The 14,164-nt window shown below is 37.8% G+C and overlaps 1 protein-coding gene across 6 annotated transcripts in view; it reads left to right on the top strand.

The window, feature by feature from the left end:
- Positions 1-3,038: 3,038 nt before the first annotated feature.
- LYST (lysosomal trafficking regulator) overlaps positions 3,039-14,164 on the top strand; it is a 104,972-nt gene continuing 93,846 nt past the window's right edge. For 3 of the 6 annotated variants that reach the window (XM_081940999.1, XM_081940998.1, XM_081940994.1), the window contains exons 1-2: positions 3,039-3,180; positions 3,666-3,740. The gene's annotated coding sequence lies outside the window, so the exon portion shown is untranslated. Of the gene's footprint in view, positions 3,181-3,665; positions 3,741-4,002; positions 4,032-14,164 lie in introns of those variants that run through there. The other 3 variants (XM_081940996.1, XM_081940995.1, XM_081940997.1) reach the window with 3 other exon arrangements.

Here is a 14,164-nt window from a genome sequence, read left to right as displayed (position 1 = left end):
ACTAAATCCCGTGAAGGATTTTTGTAGTGTTCAGACTTTATTTATTATTTATTTATTTGGGGAATTTATATTGCTGCCTATTTGCACATGGCGACTCAAGGCAGCTTACAGAATATAAAACCTCACATAAAAACAATAAAACTAATAAAAAAGAGTTATATAATAAATTAATATAATAAAATCACCCCCATCCCCTGCCCTGGCGACAACACCTCACACGAGCCAATTAATGGGCTCCATCCCGCTCTGGGTTCCCCAGGCCCACTGGCAAAACCAGAGTGGTAGAGTGGGGGCCATTCTAATCTCTGGGGGGATGATGTTCCAGAGAGAGGAGCTACCACGGATAATTATACTACTTTAATAGTATAAATGCTGTTCTTTATACAGCTACACTGATTTACAAGGTGATGATATAAGTCTGCACCTGACAATAGTACTGTAGAAATGCTAGTATTTTTTATAAGCCATATATTTCATAATTGGCAACACATAGGCATCTGATACAAATTGCGATAAAAGCTGACAAACTGTACTGCACCATCAAAATACAAATCCGAGCCTTTCTTATTTGTATCTTAACAAACAGCTTGGGAAGGCACATAGTTTGCATCATAATATCACAATGCACGATTTGTCATTTGTCCGTCCTGCTTACTGCAGAGCTTACTGCTTACTACTGATGAAAGAGTACTGCAAGACAAGCTCCACTGCGTTTATATCTGCATCAGAGTATAATCTATGTCTGCCAAAGGGGCAGTGTTTGCATCAAAGCAAACTCTTAAAAGTTTTCAGCATTTTGACAGAGCTTGTGATCCTGTGGATGACTGTTTTACCGAATGACTCTAACTTCTTGAACAATATACTGCACTGTAAATTACATAGAACAGAGTAACAAAGGGACCCTGGAGGTCTTCCAGTCCAACCACCTGCTCAAGCAGGAAACCCCATACTATTTCAGACAAATGGTTGTCCAATCTCTTAAGTATTACTGAATGGGTTCTCACTGTTTTCCTATTAACTGATCCATGATTTACTCAAACCAATTGTCCGAGGTTGCATAACATGTTGAACCATGGCAGTGTTCTGAAAATATGCTAAGCTATAGTACCGCTTTATAAAGCCTCAGTAAGACTACAGGTAGAATACTGCATCCAGTTTTGGTCACATTACAAAAAAGATGCTGAGACTTTGGAAAAAGTCCAAAGAGAACAATTCAGATGATTAAAAACCTGGAGACTAAAACATATGAAGAATGATTGCAGAATTTGGATTTGGCTAGCCTAGAGAAAAGACGGACTAGGGAGGACATGATAGCACTATTCCAGTATTTGGGAGGCTGCCACAAAGCAGACGGGGTCAACTTATTCTCCAAAGCACCGGAGGACAGGACAAGAAACAATGGATGGAAATTAATCAAGAGGAGAAGCAATCTGGAATTGAGGAGAAATTTCCCAACAGTAAGGACAATTAACCAATGGAACAGCTTGGTGTCAGAAGTTGCGGGTGCTTCATCACTGGAGGTTTTTAAGGAGAGACTGGAGAGTCACTTGTCTGAAGGGCATGCAGCACCCTCTCTGTGGGCACCGCAAGCCATCGTCCCAGCTCAGCTCCATTGCACATGCATGCGCGCCTCTCGCTGGCCACCTGCTCTTCGGGTCTCTGCCGCGCTTGTGTGAGGAGGCAGGGTGCATGTGGGGGTCACACATACATACGTGTGAGGGTGGGGTACATGTCAGGGGCCACTGCATTTTGGGGGTTCACATGTTTTGGGTACTTGGTCCAAAAAAGGTTAGCCATCACTGGTTTAGGATCTCCTGCTTGAAGAGGGGGGTGAACTAGAAGATTTTCCAGCCCTATTCTGATTCTATAGCGTGCTTGGCTACAGAATCCGAGTATGTGACCTGCATTTGCAACCTTTGAGAAGGAAAAAAAAAGTTACCGATAAATCAGATCAAAGCTGAGAGATCCCATATCGAAATAACAGTGGCATGTTAAATTTCTCAGGAGGACCACAAGGGATGAGGTGCTTGGGGCCCAAAGGGAGAGACCACTGAAATATAAAGATGAAGAAATTACCATTCTTAAACAGATTCCGAAAAAGATAAGAGAGAGGAGGAAGTATTCCTCCCTATCAAAGAAATTATACAATAAAGGAATTTGGTTTAGATGGTTATTGCCAGAGGGAATGTTGATCTTCTGGGAGGGAAATAGGATTAGAATTAATACAGTGCAGGAGGCTGAAGCCTTCATTAAAAAGCATTTCTCCCTCCTAGATGTCGAACACAGCGAAGGTAGTGAAAAGGGTAGCAAGGTACAAGACATGAAGGAGGGGGGGGTTGTGGCTCCTTCTGGGGACAGGGAGGAAGGATCAATATCGAAAAGGCTCAGGTCACAAAAATAAAAATATTTGAAACATTAGTAATTGTTAATATTCTAGAAAGTGACAAAGGAAAAACGATTGAACACATGGTTGACACAATATAGAATAGGATTCTGTTTTTTGCTTATCTTTTATATCTTGTTTTTAATATTGTAAAATTGTGAGATTTGGATGGATTTCTACCACTAGCGTGGGAGCTGCCAAAATTTTCTATATATCCCCTTACCTTTTCCCATAAATCTTGAAAAACCAATAAAATTCTTTTAAAAAAGAAAAGAAATAACAGTGGAATAGTAAAGGCAAAGTCCAAAAACGAGGTCACACGAAATCGAGATCCCGGAAGCCATGAATTCAAGAAGCCGAGAAGGGGAAATCCAAGCTCCCCCCCCCCCACCTCCGCCGCAGAACAACGCAGGCTTTTCCCAGCCGCTGCGTAAGAAACGGGCGTTCATTCAATGAGGTCAAGATTTAGAGCTACTTTCCTATTGGCCCTTCGGCTGTACGTGAGGCTGAAGGGGGGGCGGGACCCTCATTGCGTGGCCCGGCGGGTGGTTTAGGTTCAGGGAGCTGCTGTTGCTGCCTCCGTCGCTGTTGCAACTGCTGGAGTGGGCGGGCTCTCGAGTTTCCCTGGCGACGGGAAGTGCGGGGGGGGGAAAGGGAGGGCTTTGAGGAGGCCGGATTCTGCTCTGCCATGGGCAGCGGTAGTTGGACGCCGCCGGCTCCGCTATCAAAGGGAGGAGGACGAAGCTGGCGAAAGGCCGGGCTGAGTAAGGCGGTTTTTGCGCGGGCGGCGGGTGCAGGTAAGCGGCGGGGAAGGAAGTGGAGGGATTCAACTAGGAGCCGGGCCTAAAAAGCAAAGCAAAGCAAAGCGGGCGAGGGGGCATCTCTCCTTGGTTGCTGGTTGGCACCGACAGGCTTGCACCGCCTCGCTTCTTGAGCTGGCTCTCTCCGCCCCTGAAGAGCGGCTCTCGATGCCGCACTTGCTTGGGCTAAGGTTGCATCCTGCCGGGCTTTGCCAACCTTCCCGTTGGGCCGCTTTCCTCCGGGTTTGCGTGGGACACTGTCTCTTTGTTGGGTGGCAAAAGGGAGGGAAGAAGGGGGCTTAAAACTTGCAGGCACTTTGCCCTTCCTTTCCCCAGTCTTTTCTGCTTACCATGGGTATTTCTTCATTGAATGGTTGTCATCGCTCTACCCTTTATCTCCCGGTAGAGGAAAGGGGCGCCTTCAGATTTGGCAACCTTTTGGGACAGTTAGTAACTTTTGCCCGTGTTTTTTTAAAACCAAGAATCAGATGGAGTTTGCTGTCCCTGAAGAGGGTCCTGCCTCCATCCTGTCAAGTGCAAATCGCTGTTTCATGGGGGTAAGAATAGGTTCTGTCTCGCTTTCCCTCTGCATCATCATCATCTCTGATACATTAGCAGCTTTGACCAGAACGCAGGACTTGTTCTTGCCAAGGGGCCGATACTCGGCTTAACTCTCCCCCCCCCCCCCCTGGGATCATCAGACTGGCTGCAAGAAAATGGTAGGGAAGCAAGGATGGTTAATTAGCTGTAGCAGCCCTGAAGTTGGGTGCAGAAGGAAAACAATGCCCTGTTAATCCCTGGCACCTTTTCTCATTAATGCAGCAGCAGAACGCTGTTGCCAGGTGAAGGTGAGGACTTCATTATTATTTATTATTATTATTTATTTTATTGAACTTATTAGTCGCCCCCTCTCCCCACAGGGACTCGGGGCGACGTACAGAGCAATAATCAAGATAGCACCATAAAATCGTGCAGAGGAGGTAAAAATAAGTCCATAAATAAGCATACTTACAAAGTTTAAAACCCCAAAAATATTAAAAACAAAATTTCCCATTGTAAAATGACCTGGGAGCATTATAGCAGAGGATAAACCACAAGCCTTGCCTGGAATCTTGAATATGAAATGCACTTAGGGCTTTTCCTTTCCTGTACGGCCTTGGATAATTTCCTCATATTGTCACTTAATTGCCTTGGTTAAATTTATAATTCCCCAGTGTTTTGTTTGTGCTGTAGAAAACCCAAGAGTCGGCAGGTCACAAAATAGACTTGGTCCAATTCGTGTAAACACATAACTTGGTTATTGACGATATATTTGGGGTTGGGGGGGGGATTTGCATGATGCATTGACCTATAAACTGTCAAAATAGAGTGGGTTAATACAAAACATAAATTATGTGTTTCAAGTATTGAAAGCTGCCCAGACTTTTCAGAGTTGGACAATTTTAAAAAGCAACTTAAATAACCAAACCAATGTTAGACTAATCAGGCTTAATTGTTTTGTTCAGATGCATTTATTAAGCTATCTGATCTGGTTAAACATGTTATATGACTACCGCTTTAAGAGTAAAAGCAAATTTGGAATAAAGAGAAAGAGTTAAAGAATGCTTTACTCACATCAGAGTCCCCCCAAAAGAAGAAAAACCTTCATTACTTGGGAATTGTCCCTCAGCATAAGTGCCAAGCCCTCATAATTGGTTGATACTATATCCAGACAATGTGAGCCTAGAAGAATTAAATTGGGATAAGCAAGCAATAGATGGTATTTCTTCTTCCCTTAATTCTTTTTTTTGTGAATTTTAGTACAATCCTAAATTGTTTTACAAAGGAGGTTTATAATGTTACTATGGCTTACTTTAATGTAACGGTCATTATGATATAACACAAGGATAATACATTCTGAGATTAATGGGGATTTAGGAAATTTGCTTTGTATTATAGTTATAGCAAAGGTGACTGCTTAAAAACACTGAAGATAATCTATGTACTTTAATCTTTGAAAAGCTGTGATGGTTGTGTATCATATTTTGAGGAGGGCTTGATTCTTTTTATTTGTAGAATATAAATTTGAAATAGGTTAGGTTGAGAAATAGTTGTGTATTGAGTTCTATGAACTACTAGCCAGATGGATACTAGAACCTGTTATACATCCGCCCAACGTTTTATCTTCTTCATTATGGTATCTTAAGCATAATCTGAATTTGTTATCTTTTCAGCCATTATGCGTTCTATGAAGAATTTATCCACTAATTTAGATAACTTAATCTCTGTTAGATTGCATGACATGTCATTTCTTACATTAAACACAGTTAAAGAATATAATTCTTTGCATGTTACCAGTAATCTTCTCTGAAAACAGCATTGAATGTGTTGCTTGTAAAACATGTTAGGCACCACAAGTTTTTTCTCTGTATAGAGACCAAATCTCATGCAGTGTGCAGGGCAGTTCTTATTTGACAATTTTAACTGGATTTTTTTTTAAAAAAGATACCCTAACTTTATAAAAAATTATTACATTTGAGGGCCCTGCAGCAATTCCAACCAAATACGGATGTGTATTTTTTATAGTTATATTTCATACATGACATTTCAGTGCCATGATGAAAATGAGCCTATTCATAAATATAAAACGGAGTTTAAAAATAAAACCCCTGATGTGTGCTATCAGAAACCTTATGGATTCTATGTGTTTTAATACTAATTAGAAGGTTATATTTTAAAATCATTTTCTCCTTTAGTAAGTTTGTGTTGAATTCTGGATGAAGATAATTGAATAAAACACAAACATGATTTCAAGCTAAATTCAAGAATTTATATTACATTCACATCCAGAAAATTTATGAAAGATCTGGAATGTAGATTCAAATTTAGAATATAAGCTAATGTCTAGAAGTGCAATACAGTATGTTAATACATTATAATAATAATAATAATAAGTTTGAATTTATTAGCCGCTCCCTTTCCAAGTAGGACTCGGGGCGGCGTACAATGGAGCATAAAACATAAAGGATGTATAAAAAGCAAATAATCAAGGAGAGAAGCAACTTAGAACTGAGGAGAAACTTCCTGACAGAACAAATAATCAGTGGAACAGAAGTTGCCTCCAGAAGTTGTGAATGCCCCAACACTGGAAGTCTTTAAGAAGATGTTGGATAGCCATCTGTCTGAAACGGTATAGGGTTTCCTGCCTAGGCAGGGGGTTGGACTAGAAGACCTCCAAGGTCCCTTCCAACTCTACTATTGTATTGTATTATTGTAAATACATTATGAACTTATAAAAGAGTAATTATAGTCTTGTGCTTCAGTTCTGAGCATCAAAGTAAATTTCTTATACCTAATAGTAATTATGTAACAAATATATGCTTTTTTATTCCTTCTCTCCCTCTTTCTTGATGTAAAGGTTGTTAGATCATTCAACAAATACTGGAAGTCTAGTCAAACACCTTTCTAGCTGGATAGTGGATGGCAACATGTAATTCTGGATATTGAAAGAATGAAACACACACATATACCACCAAAATAAATGTGCAACTGAAACATGTAGATTGTTTATTGTAAACAAGAACTTTTGCTCACATGGACACTAGATAAGCTAGATACACCTGTTGGCCTTCTGAAAACCTGGCTCTGCAACCCGTTTGGGGCTCTGATGAGGGGGTGTCTCCTACTTTGGAGGAAGCCAGTAGATTAGGAGAAGATATCATCTTCAGCCTGTTTGCATACTGGTCCATTTTTATCCACTTTTTGGTTACCTTTCAATTTTTAAGGTTTAACATTTTAAACATTTAAATTGTTTTATATTGTTTCATGGTATGTAAAGTATACAGAGTTGCTTAACAGTGAGATGGGCAGCATGCAAATCTAATACATACAAATATGAAGCATAAATAATCATTTGCTTCATTCCCTGTGACAAATCAGCAATATGTCAACAAGGCAAGAAAAGAATTATAAAGTTCAGTCTTCCAAAAGAATAATTGGCTCATGATATCAGTGTGTGAAAGGGTATAATAATCTATTTAGGCTATCGTTCTATACGTTTATTTGCAAAACTATTTTAGAACACAATTTAATATTGAAATGAAGGAATGAAATAATTCAAACTCACGTAATTCTAGTCTAGAAGAACAGATATGGTCCCAGCTCATTTGCCGGCTCAAATTACATTATGTACTCCTGTGATCATAGTGGTAGCATTAATATATTGTTATTTTTATGTATGTGGAAGTAAAACCTCTAATCTGAATGGTATTGGGACACCTTGTCGTCTAGAACTAGCTGATCCCTGCATATTGTGGATTTAATTCAGGTTTTTTTTAATGTAGCAAAATGCCTAAGGCTAAATATCTGTGCTTGTAATGTAGTTGTGAATGAAGAAATTAGCGCTTAGAATAGCTTTCTATTGAGCTGGATCATTGGTCTATCTGTTTCACTATAGCTATAACTGGCAGCTATAATTTATTTATTGTTAGAATAAAACAAATAGAACGTCAAGCAAAGACCATTCTCACTCTCTGTTACCAAGAGCTTTTATATGAAGATGTATGGGATTGAAATGAGATATTATGCAAAGAAAGCACTCCTGTTGTCCTAACAGATTGCCAATGGCTGTTTTGTCTAAACTTTGATCACCTGCAGCTACAATTGGTCCTCTTTTACAGTAAAGCTACACATACTGTAATCAAATGATATTATATATGACAAATAAAGCTTTTTTGATACAGAAATATATTTGCTTTCATCAGGCTTTGTTTTGTAGTATGGTCATTCAGTTAACATCCTAATGTTTTATGCTGGAAAAGCTTAGCTAGATAGATATTAGCTGCTAAAACATGATTACCTAAAGACTGAATAATTGCCAAATTTATTTGTGAAGTGCAGTAATTAGGAATATAAAGACATTTATTAAAAATAGCTATACTCTACCTTCATTGTTGCATAATGAAATATTTATGGTTCCTTTTTTATTGCACATCTTTATGTATAATTTAGGATACATTTTATGTCTAGATAGTTTAACATGGGTAGAGATTTTGGTGCATCCAGGTGGATATGCATTTTCAACAACCCCAATCTTTTGTATTAAATGACAAAGGATTAACACCATAAAAGTAGCTCATCAGGCTAAAATATAAATAAACTACAAGTTCCATAATCGTGTTTCAGAAATAGACATTCTAGATGTTTAAGATTAGCCATCCTAAGATAAAAGATTGTTATCTTAGGGTGACTAATCTTAAATATCTGGAATGTCTATTCCTAAAACATGATTGTGAAATTTGTAGTTTGTTTATATTTTAGCTTGATGAGCCAGTTTTTATGGTGTTAAGTTTCATTTCTTGTTGGCATTGTGGTCAGTTAACCCACAGCTTTAGGATGTGCCTACTTCCTTTTCAGAAAGTCTTTTCCTGAAGTCTCAATTACAGTATTGAAAGATTGTGAGATACCATAATTACAATGGTTGATATTCTGCTTGTACAACACTAACTAGATATTACTGGGAAAATTTGATAGTAAGATCCTTCAGAAAAGTTGGTTAGATAAGTCTTTGCTAACATTAGATTATTATTAGATTGGTCCTCTTAATTAAAGAACAGCCTAGAACTTTTCTGACCTTCCCTCTGTATAATTGCTTTGGGTGGAGTTGTTTGTTGTGAGGGCTGAGTCAGAGGCTCTGCAATGTATCTATCTGCTGACTTAAAATAGTATTTTCCCCTTCCATTTATGTGTCAGTATTATTTTTTGTATGTTAATGTGAGATGAATGCAAGATCATTTTGGTTTCTCTTTTTTGGTATAGAGAATTGTAGTTTGTTATTATTGTTCCTATTGGGACTGCCTTGTTTTGGATTCAGGAGTGCTGTTCTAGTATTACAGTGTACAAAATCAATTTACTCTGAATTCCCTCTCTGGAAGAACATTTCCACTTTTTGCAGAAATAAAATTTCCCTTTAATGCCATGGATCACATGTGTAGTGGAATGTAGCTCATCTAATCCCTTCTCACAAAGCATTTTCAAAGTGGAAGTAAATTGTTATTTTCATCAAAAGTCTAAAGTGAAAAGCAGTGAAACATGGTACATGTTGTGTAACTTAATAATGAGTACCATGCAATGCTGATTTTGGCTTGTTTAGAGATGACATAGAAAAACAAAGACAAAAGCTTGCTTTTGAGAAACCTTCAAGCTTATCTTTAGAATAGAGACTGTTATGAGAAATTATTGACTAATAATCCAGTAGGTGGTGGTAGTTTCATCTATTGGAAAAGCTAATGTATTAGTATTGTATTGTTACTTTTAAAACAAGATTGAGGATACATTAGCTTTTCAAATAGGTATGTATCCATTGTATTTTAACATTTTAAGAAGTCGTGATAAGCCAGTTGAAGAATCACTTTATAATTAACAAATAATTAACATATAATTAACAAACCACAAAATATTTGTAGCTTTCTCTAAAGCAGTATAATGGTGTCTTCATGGAAGGACAGAATGTTTTAAATGGTCTTACAATACAATACAATAGTAGAGTTGGAAGGGACCTTGGAGGTCCTCTAGTCCAACCCCCTGCCTAGGCAGGAAACCCTATACCGTTTCAGACAAATGGCTATCCAACATCTTCTTTAAAGACTTCCAGTGTTGGGGCATTCACAACTTCTGGAGGCAAGCTGTTCCACTGATTAATTGTTCTAACTGTCAGGAAATTTCCCCTCAGTTCTAAGTTGCTTCTCTCCTTGATTAGTTTCCACCCATTGCTTCTTGTTCTACCCTCAGAGGCCTTGGAGAATAGTTTGACTCCCTCTTCTTTGTGGCAACCTCTGAGATATTGGAACACTGCTATCATGTCTCCCCTAGTCCTTCTTTCTCTTAAGCTAAACATACCCAGTTCCTGCAACCGTTCTTCATATGTTTTAGTCTCCAGTCCCCTAATCATCTTTGTTGCTCTTCTCTGCACTCTTTCTAGAGTCTCCACATCTTTTTTACATCGTGGCGACCAGAACTGAATGCAGTATTCCAAGTGTGGCCTTACCAAGGCATTATAAAGTGGTATTAACACTTCACGTGCTCTTGATTCTATCCCTCTGTTGATGCAGCCTAGAACTGTGTTGGCTTTTTTGGCAGCTGCTGCACACTGCTGGCTCATATTTAAATGGTTGTCCACTAGGACTCCAAGATCCCTTTCACAGTTACTACTACTGAGCAAGGTATCACCTATACTGTACCTGTGCATTCCATTTTTGTTGCCTAAATGTAGAACCTTACTCTTTTCTTAGTAAATGGTGTTAATTACCATGGGCTAGACATATTTACCAAGCAATTTACTGGAACTGGGCTTGTGCTTTGCTTTCTATTATTCATTCCTATTGATTATATGTCACCAAGTCAGTGTTGACAGTGACCACATAGATAGATTTTCTTCAATGCAACCTATCCCTAATCTGGTATTTAATATCTTCAAGTGATGCATCCATGGCCACTGTAGCTTGGGCCATCCACCTTGCTGCTGATCACCCTCGTCTTCTCTTTCCTGCCATCTTTCCCACAATTAGAGCCTTCTACATAGAGTTAGGTCTTTGCATATTGTGAGCAAAGTTGGAAAACTTCAGCCTGGTCATTTGCATATGCAAATTCTGGGTTGATCTGTTGAATAATCCATTTCTTTTCTTAGCTGCCCATGGTATTCTCAAGAGTCTTCTCCAACACCAAAGTTCAAAAGCATCAATACAATTTCTATCTTGCTTCCTAAAAGTTCAACTTTCATTTCCATAGACTGTCATTGGGGAAACCATCGCCTGCATGATTCTGATCTTTGTAGGTAGATCAGTACATATTATAGCATCTGAATATCGTGCCCATGGATTTGATTACTATTCTATGAAGTACTAGTCTGCAATTATTTCTTGATTGCTTATTCCTTACCCGTTGATCCTAAATGACAGAAGTTATCTACCACTTCAATATTTAATTGTCAGTTCTAAGTCTAGTTGTCGTACCTATTGTCATTATCTTGATTTGTTTATATTTGATTTTAGTCCCATTTTTACACTATGCTCCTTGATTTTTATATCCCAAAACTCATGTATTCTGATTTCTGCGTGACTATATTTATGGATATTAGTTATTAGAGAATGGTTCCCTATGTTGTACATGAACACATACATAGTAACATGCATAATACTAACAGCAAGCCAAGGCCATCATCAAAAAACAAAAGTGTAAAAGCACAAAAACAAATATCTTAACAAATTTAATAAGTGTTCCTTTAAGTCATTTGTAAATATGTTGTGTACTCTTGGGCCAAGGACAGAAAATTCTGGGAAAGCCCCACAGTTATTTCTTTTCTGGATGATGCAAAATATCTTCTGAGTGTGCTTATTCATTTAGTTTAAAACCTACTGTGTTGCTATATCTTCTACTTCACATTTATCCATCTGTCCACAAGGATATCATGAGAGAATCTATAACATGCTTCAGTGAAATCAAGATATACATCATTCACAGCATTCCCTTGGTCTACTAAATTTATTACTTTGCCATAAAAAGATCTGCCATCCACCCTATATCTAGTTACCTTGCCCAAATTTAACCCCTTAATTATTGGGTTTTTATATATGTATTGGAATGTCATATTTGTTGAAGTCAAAATAATTCTGTCCACAACATTTCTACAATCTCTATACATAGTTATCCAATTTTTAAAATATAATTAATTTTACAATGAAATTCTACTTCATTATTTTCAAAATGCTTATGGATTAGCAATTTTAAAATCTGTTTTTTGTTATCAGACTGACATCCCAAATTCACTATTCTTCATTCTGAAACTTTCTTTGTACATTCTTCAAGATTTTTCAGAAAAAAATAGTTCAGAATCTTATCACAAGGTTTCTTTATTAGCTGGCATGCACTCAATCCTGCCCAGGAGAAGTGAATTTATTCAAAGTCAGTACATGTTCGATAATTTCTATCAAAGTTGGGCTACAATCCCTTTAACCTGCACTTCTAGTAGTTCAGTGGGATACATGCCATCTTCTCAACAAATTCAAATTTAAAATAGTTAATTGTTTTCTTATCTGAGTTCTGGTAGAGATAAGCAGATGTTATCATGAAAATATATGAATAACTTTCTAAACAAATAACCATTTCTCAATATTTGCATATCAAGTTGGTGGATTATATAACATTTGAAGGGAATGTGGATACTTTTTCCATCATTTATTTTCCCCGGCCAACATTATAACCTTGGATTTATAATGATTTAAAAGATGATATGTGCAAATTAAATTTAGTAGATATTTGAAGCTATTAAGAAAATAGATGATAGAATTATTTTTGCCCATACTTCTGTGATATGTATAATTAAATGTGTCAGTAGTTTAAATATCTTTAAAAATGGTCCCTAAATGTCAGTTTTGTTGAATAAGTATTTACTTAGATAAATGGAATAGAAGGCAGGAGACTTCTTTTTAATTAATAGTGATTTGAGTATATTGCTGTCTGCTATAATACAACCTCAAATATATGCTTTTGGAGTATACATATTCCAAAAGCATATATTTGAAGTTGTATTATATATACATTTTATAAAAAGAAGCAGTACTTAGATAAGGTTAAGGAATTCTTAAACAATTATGAAACTCACCTGTCTCCAGATTTCCAACTTCTCTAAAATATGAATAGTTCTGAAGAAAAAAAAATAGGCTATATTTTCCAGAAATCCAGAACTATTGTAGGAAGCGTCTTCCTTTTTTACCTTCTTTAAAATGATGCTTACTATATGCATTTTCTAAGAACTTCTATTACAAATTCAAAATCTGTCAAGTCCATTAAGGCATCTTTTTAATTCATTAAATATTTTTGACTGAACAATGTAGTTCTGATATAAGCACCGGTTTCTTTTCTTTAAAAAAACGAGTTATTTGCAAATCAATGCTACCTCAGGGAATCCTGTGCATCTGAATTTCCAGAGAGACAGATATAAAAACCAAGATTAAGAATTCATATGGAAGGGTAAAGGGATTACAGATAAGCTGTAGAACATGGAATATGAATCAAAGAAATATTGCTTTTTTAGATAGAGACTGGTGATTTTTCAAACAAATGTTAAACCAACTTAGTCCAGAAATGCTTTATTATGTGAAGGCATTCTAATTATAGAAGTAGTATAAATTGGTCCAAGGGGTACTGATTCCAGTTTGAGTTATCTTTTTCTCTTCCTCTTTCTTTTTCTCTTTTACACGCTGTGTGTGCACATTCTCATACAGAATTATTATTGATCCAAGTTCACTATGAGGCAAAAAAGGCAAGTTTTGCTAAGTTCCTAAGCTTTCAACCCATGGTGGCCATGCCACATCAAAGCTGTTAAGTCTTGCTTGTTCATTGCCCCTTTGCTCTGAGTTCCCAGGAACAATGATCACAATCCATTGCAAGTGCAGATCCAGAATTTTGGAGGACAGCTCTCATTAGCATGTGATGCCTTGGGGTACTAGTCAGGTCCACTGTTACATGCACCCCCTGCATGCGCCCTTCCCCCTGTGCATGCGCACATGCCCCCGTGCGCATGCCCTGCCCTGTGCATGCGTGGCAGAGACCTGCCGACCAGCTGGCCAGTGGGAGGCACGCGTGCATGTGCAGTGGAGCTGAACTGAACTGAACCCACAGAGAGGGCACTGAGTGCCACCTGTGGCACATGTGCCACAGGTTCGCCATAAGACATTCTTCTTCCTTCTCCACTTATTTTTCTTTGCATGTAATGCATTAGAAGTAATTTCCTAGGAAGAATTTTGCCAAGTTGAGTTAACATACGCCATTGTGTCAGTCTCTCTAGAGCAGGGGTGTCCAAACTTGGCAACTTTAAGACTGGGAGTTGAAGTCCACAAGTCTTAAAAGTTGCCAAGTTTGGACACCCCTGCTCTAGAGTGTCCCTGCCTAACCTGCACATTTATGTGGCATTCAGTGCCTTCCCTTGTTTGCCAAGAATATTAAG

Source organism: Natrix helvetica (assembly GCF_964273705.1).
Source record: "Natrix helvetica genome assembly, chromosome: 2".
NCBI classification, from domain to species: Eukaryota; Metazoa; Chordata; class Lepidosauria; order Squamata; family Natricidae; genus Natrix; species Natrix helvetica.
This window is presented reverse-complemented; position numbering and strand designations above follow the sequence as displayed.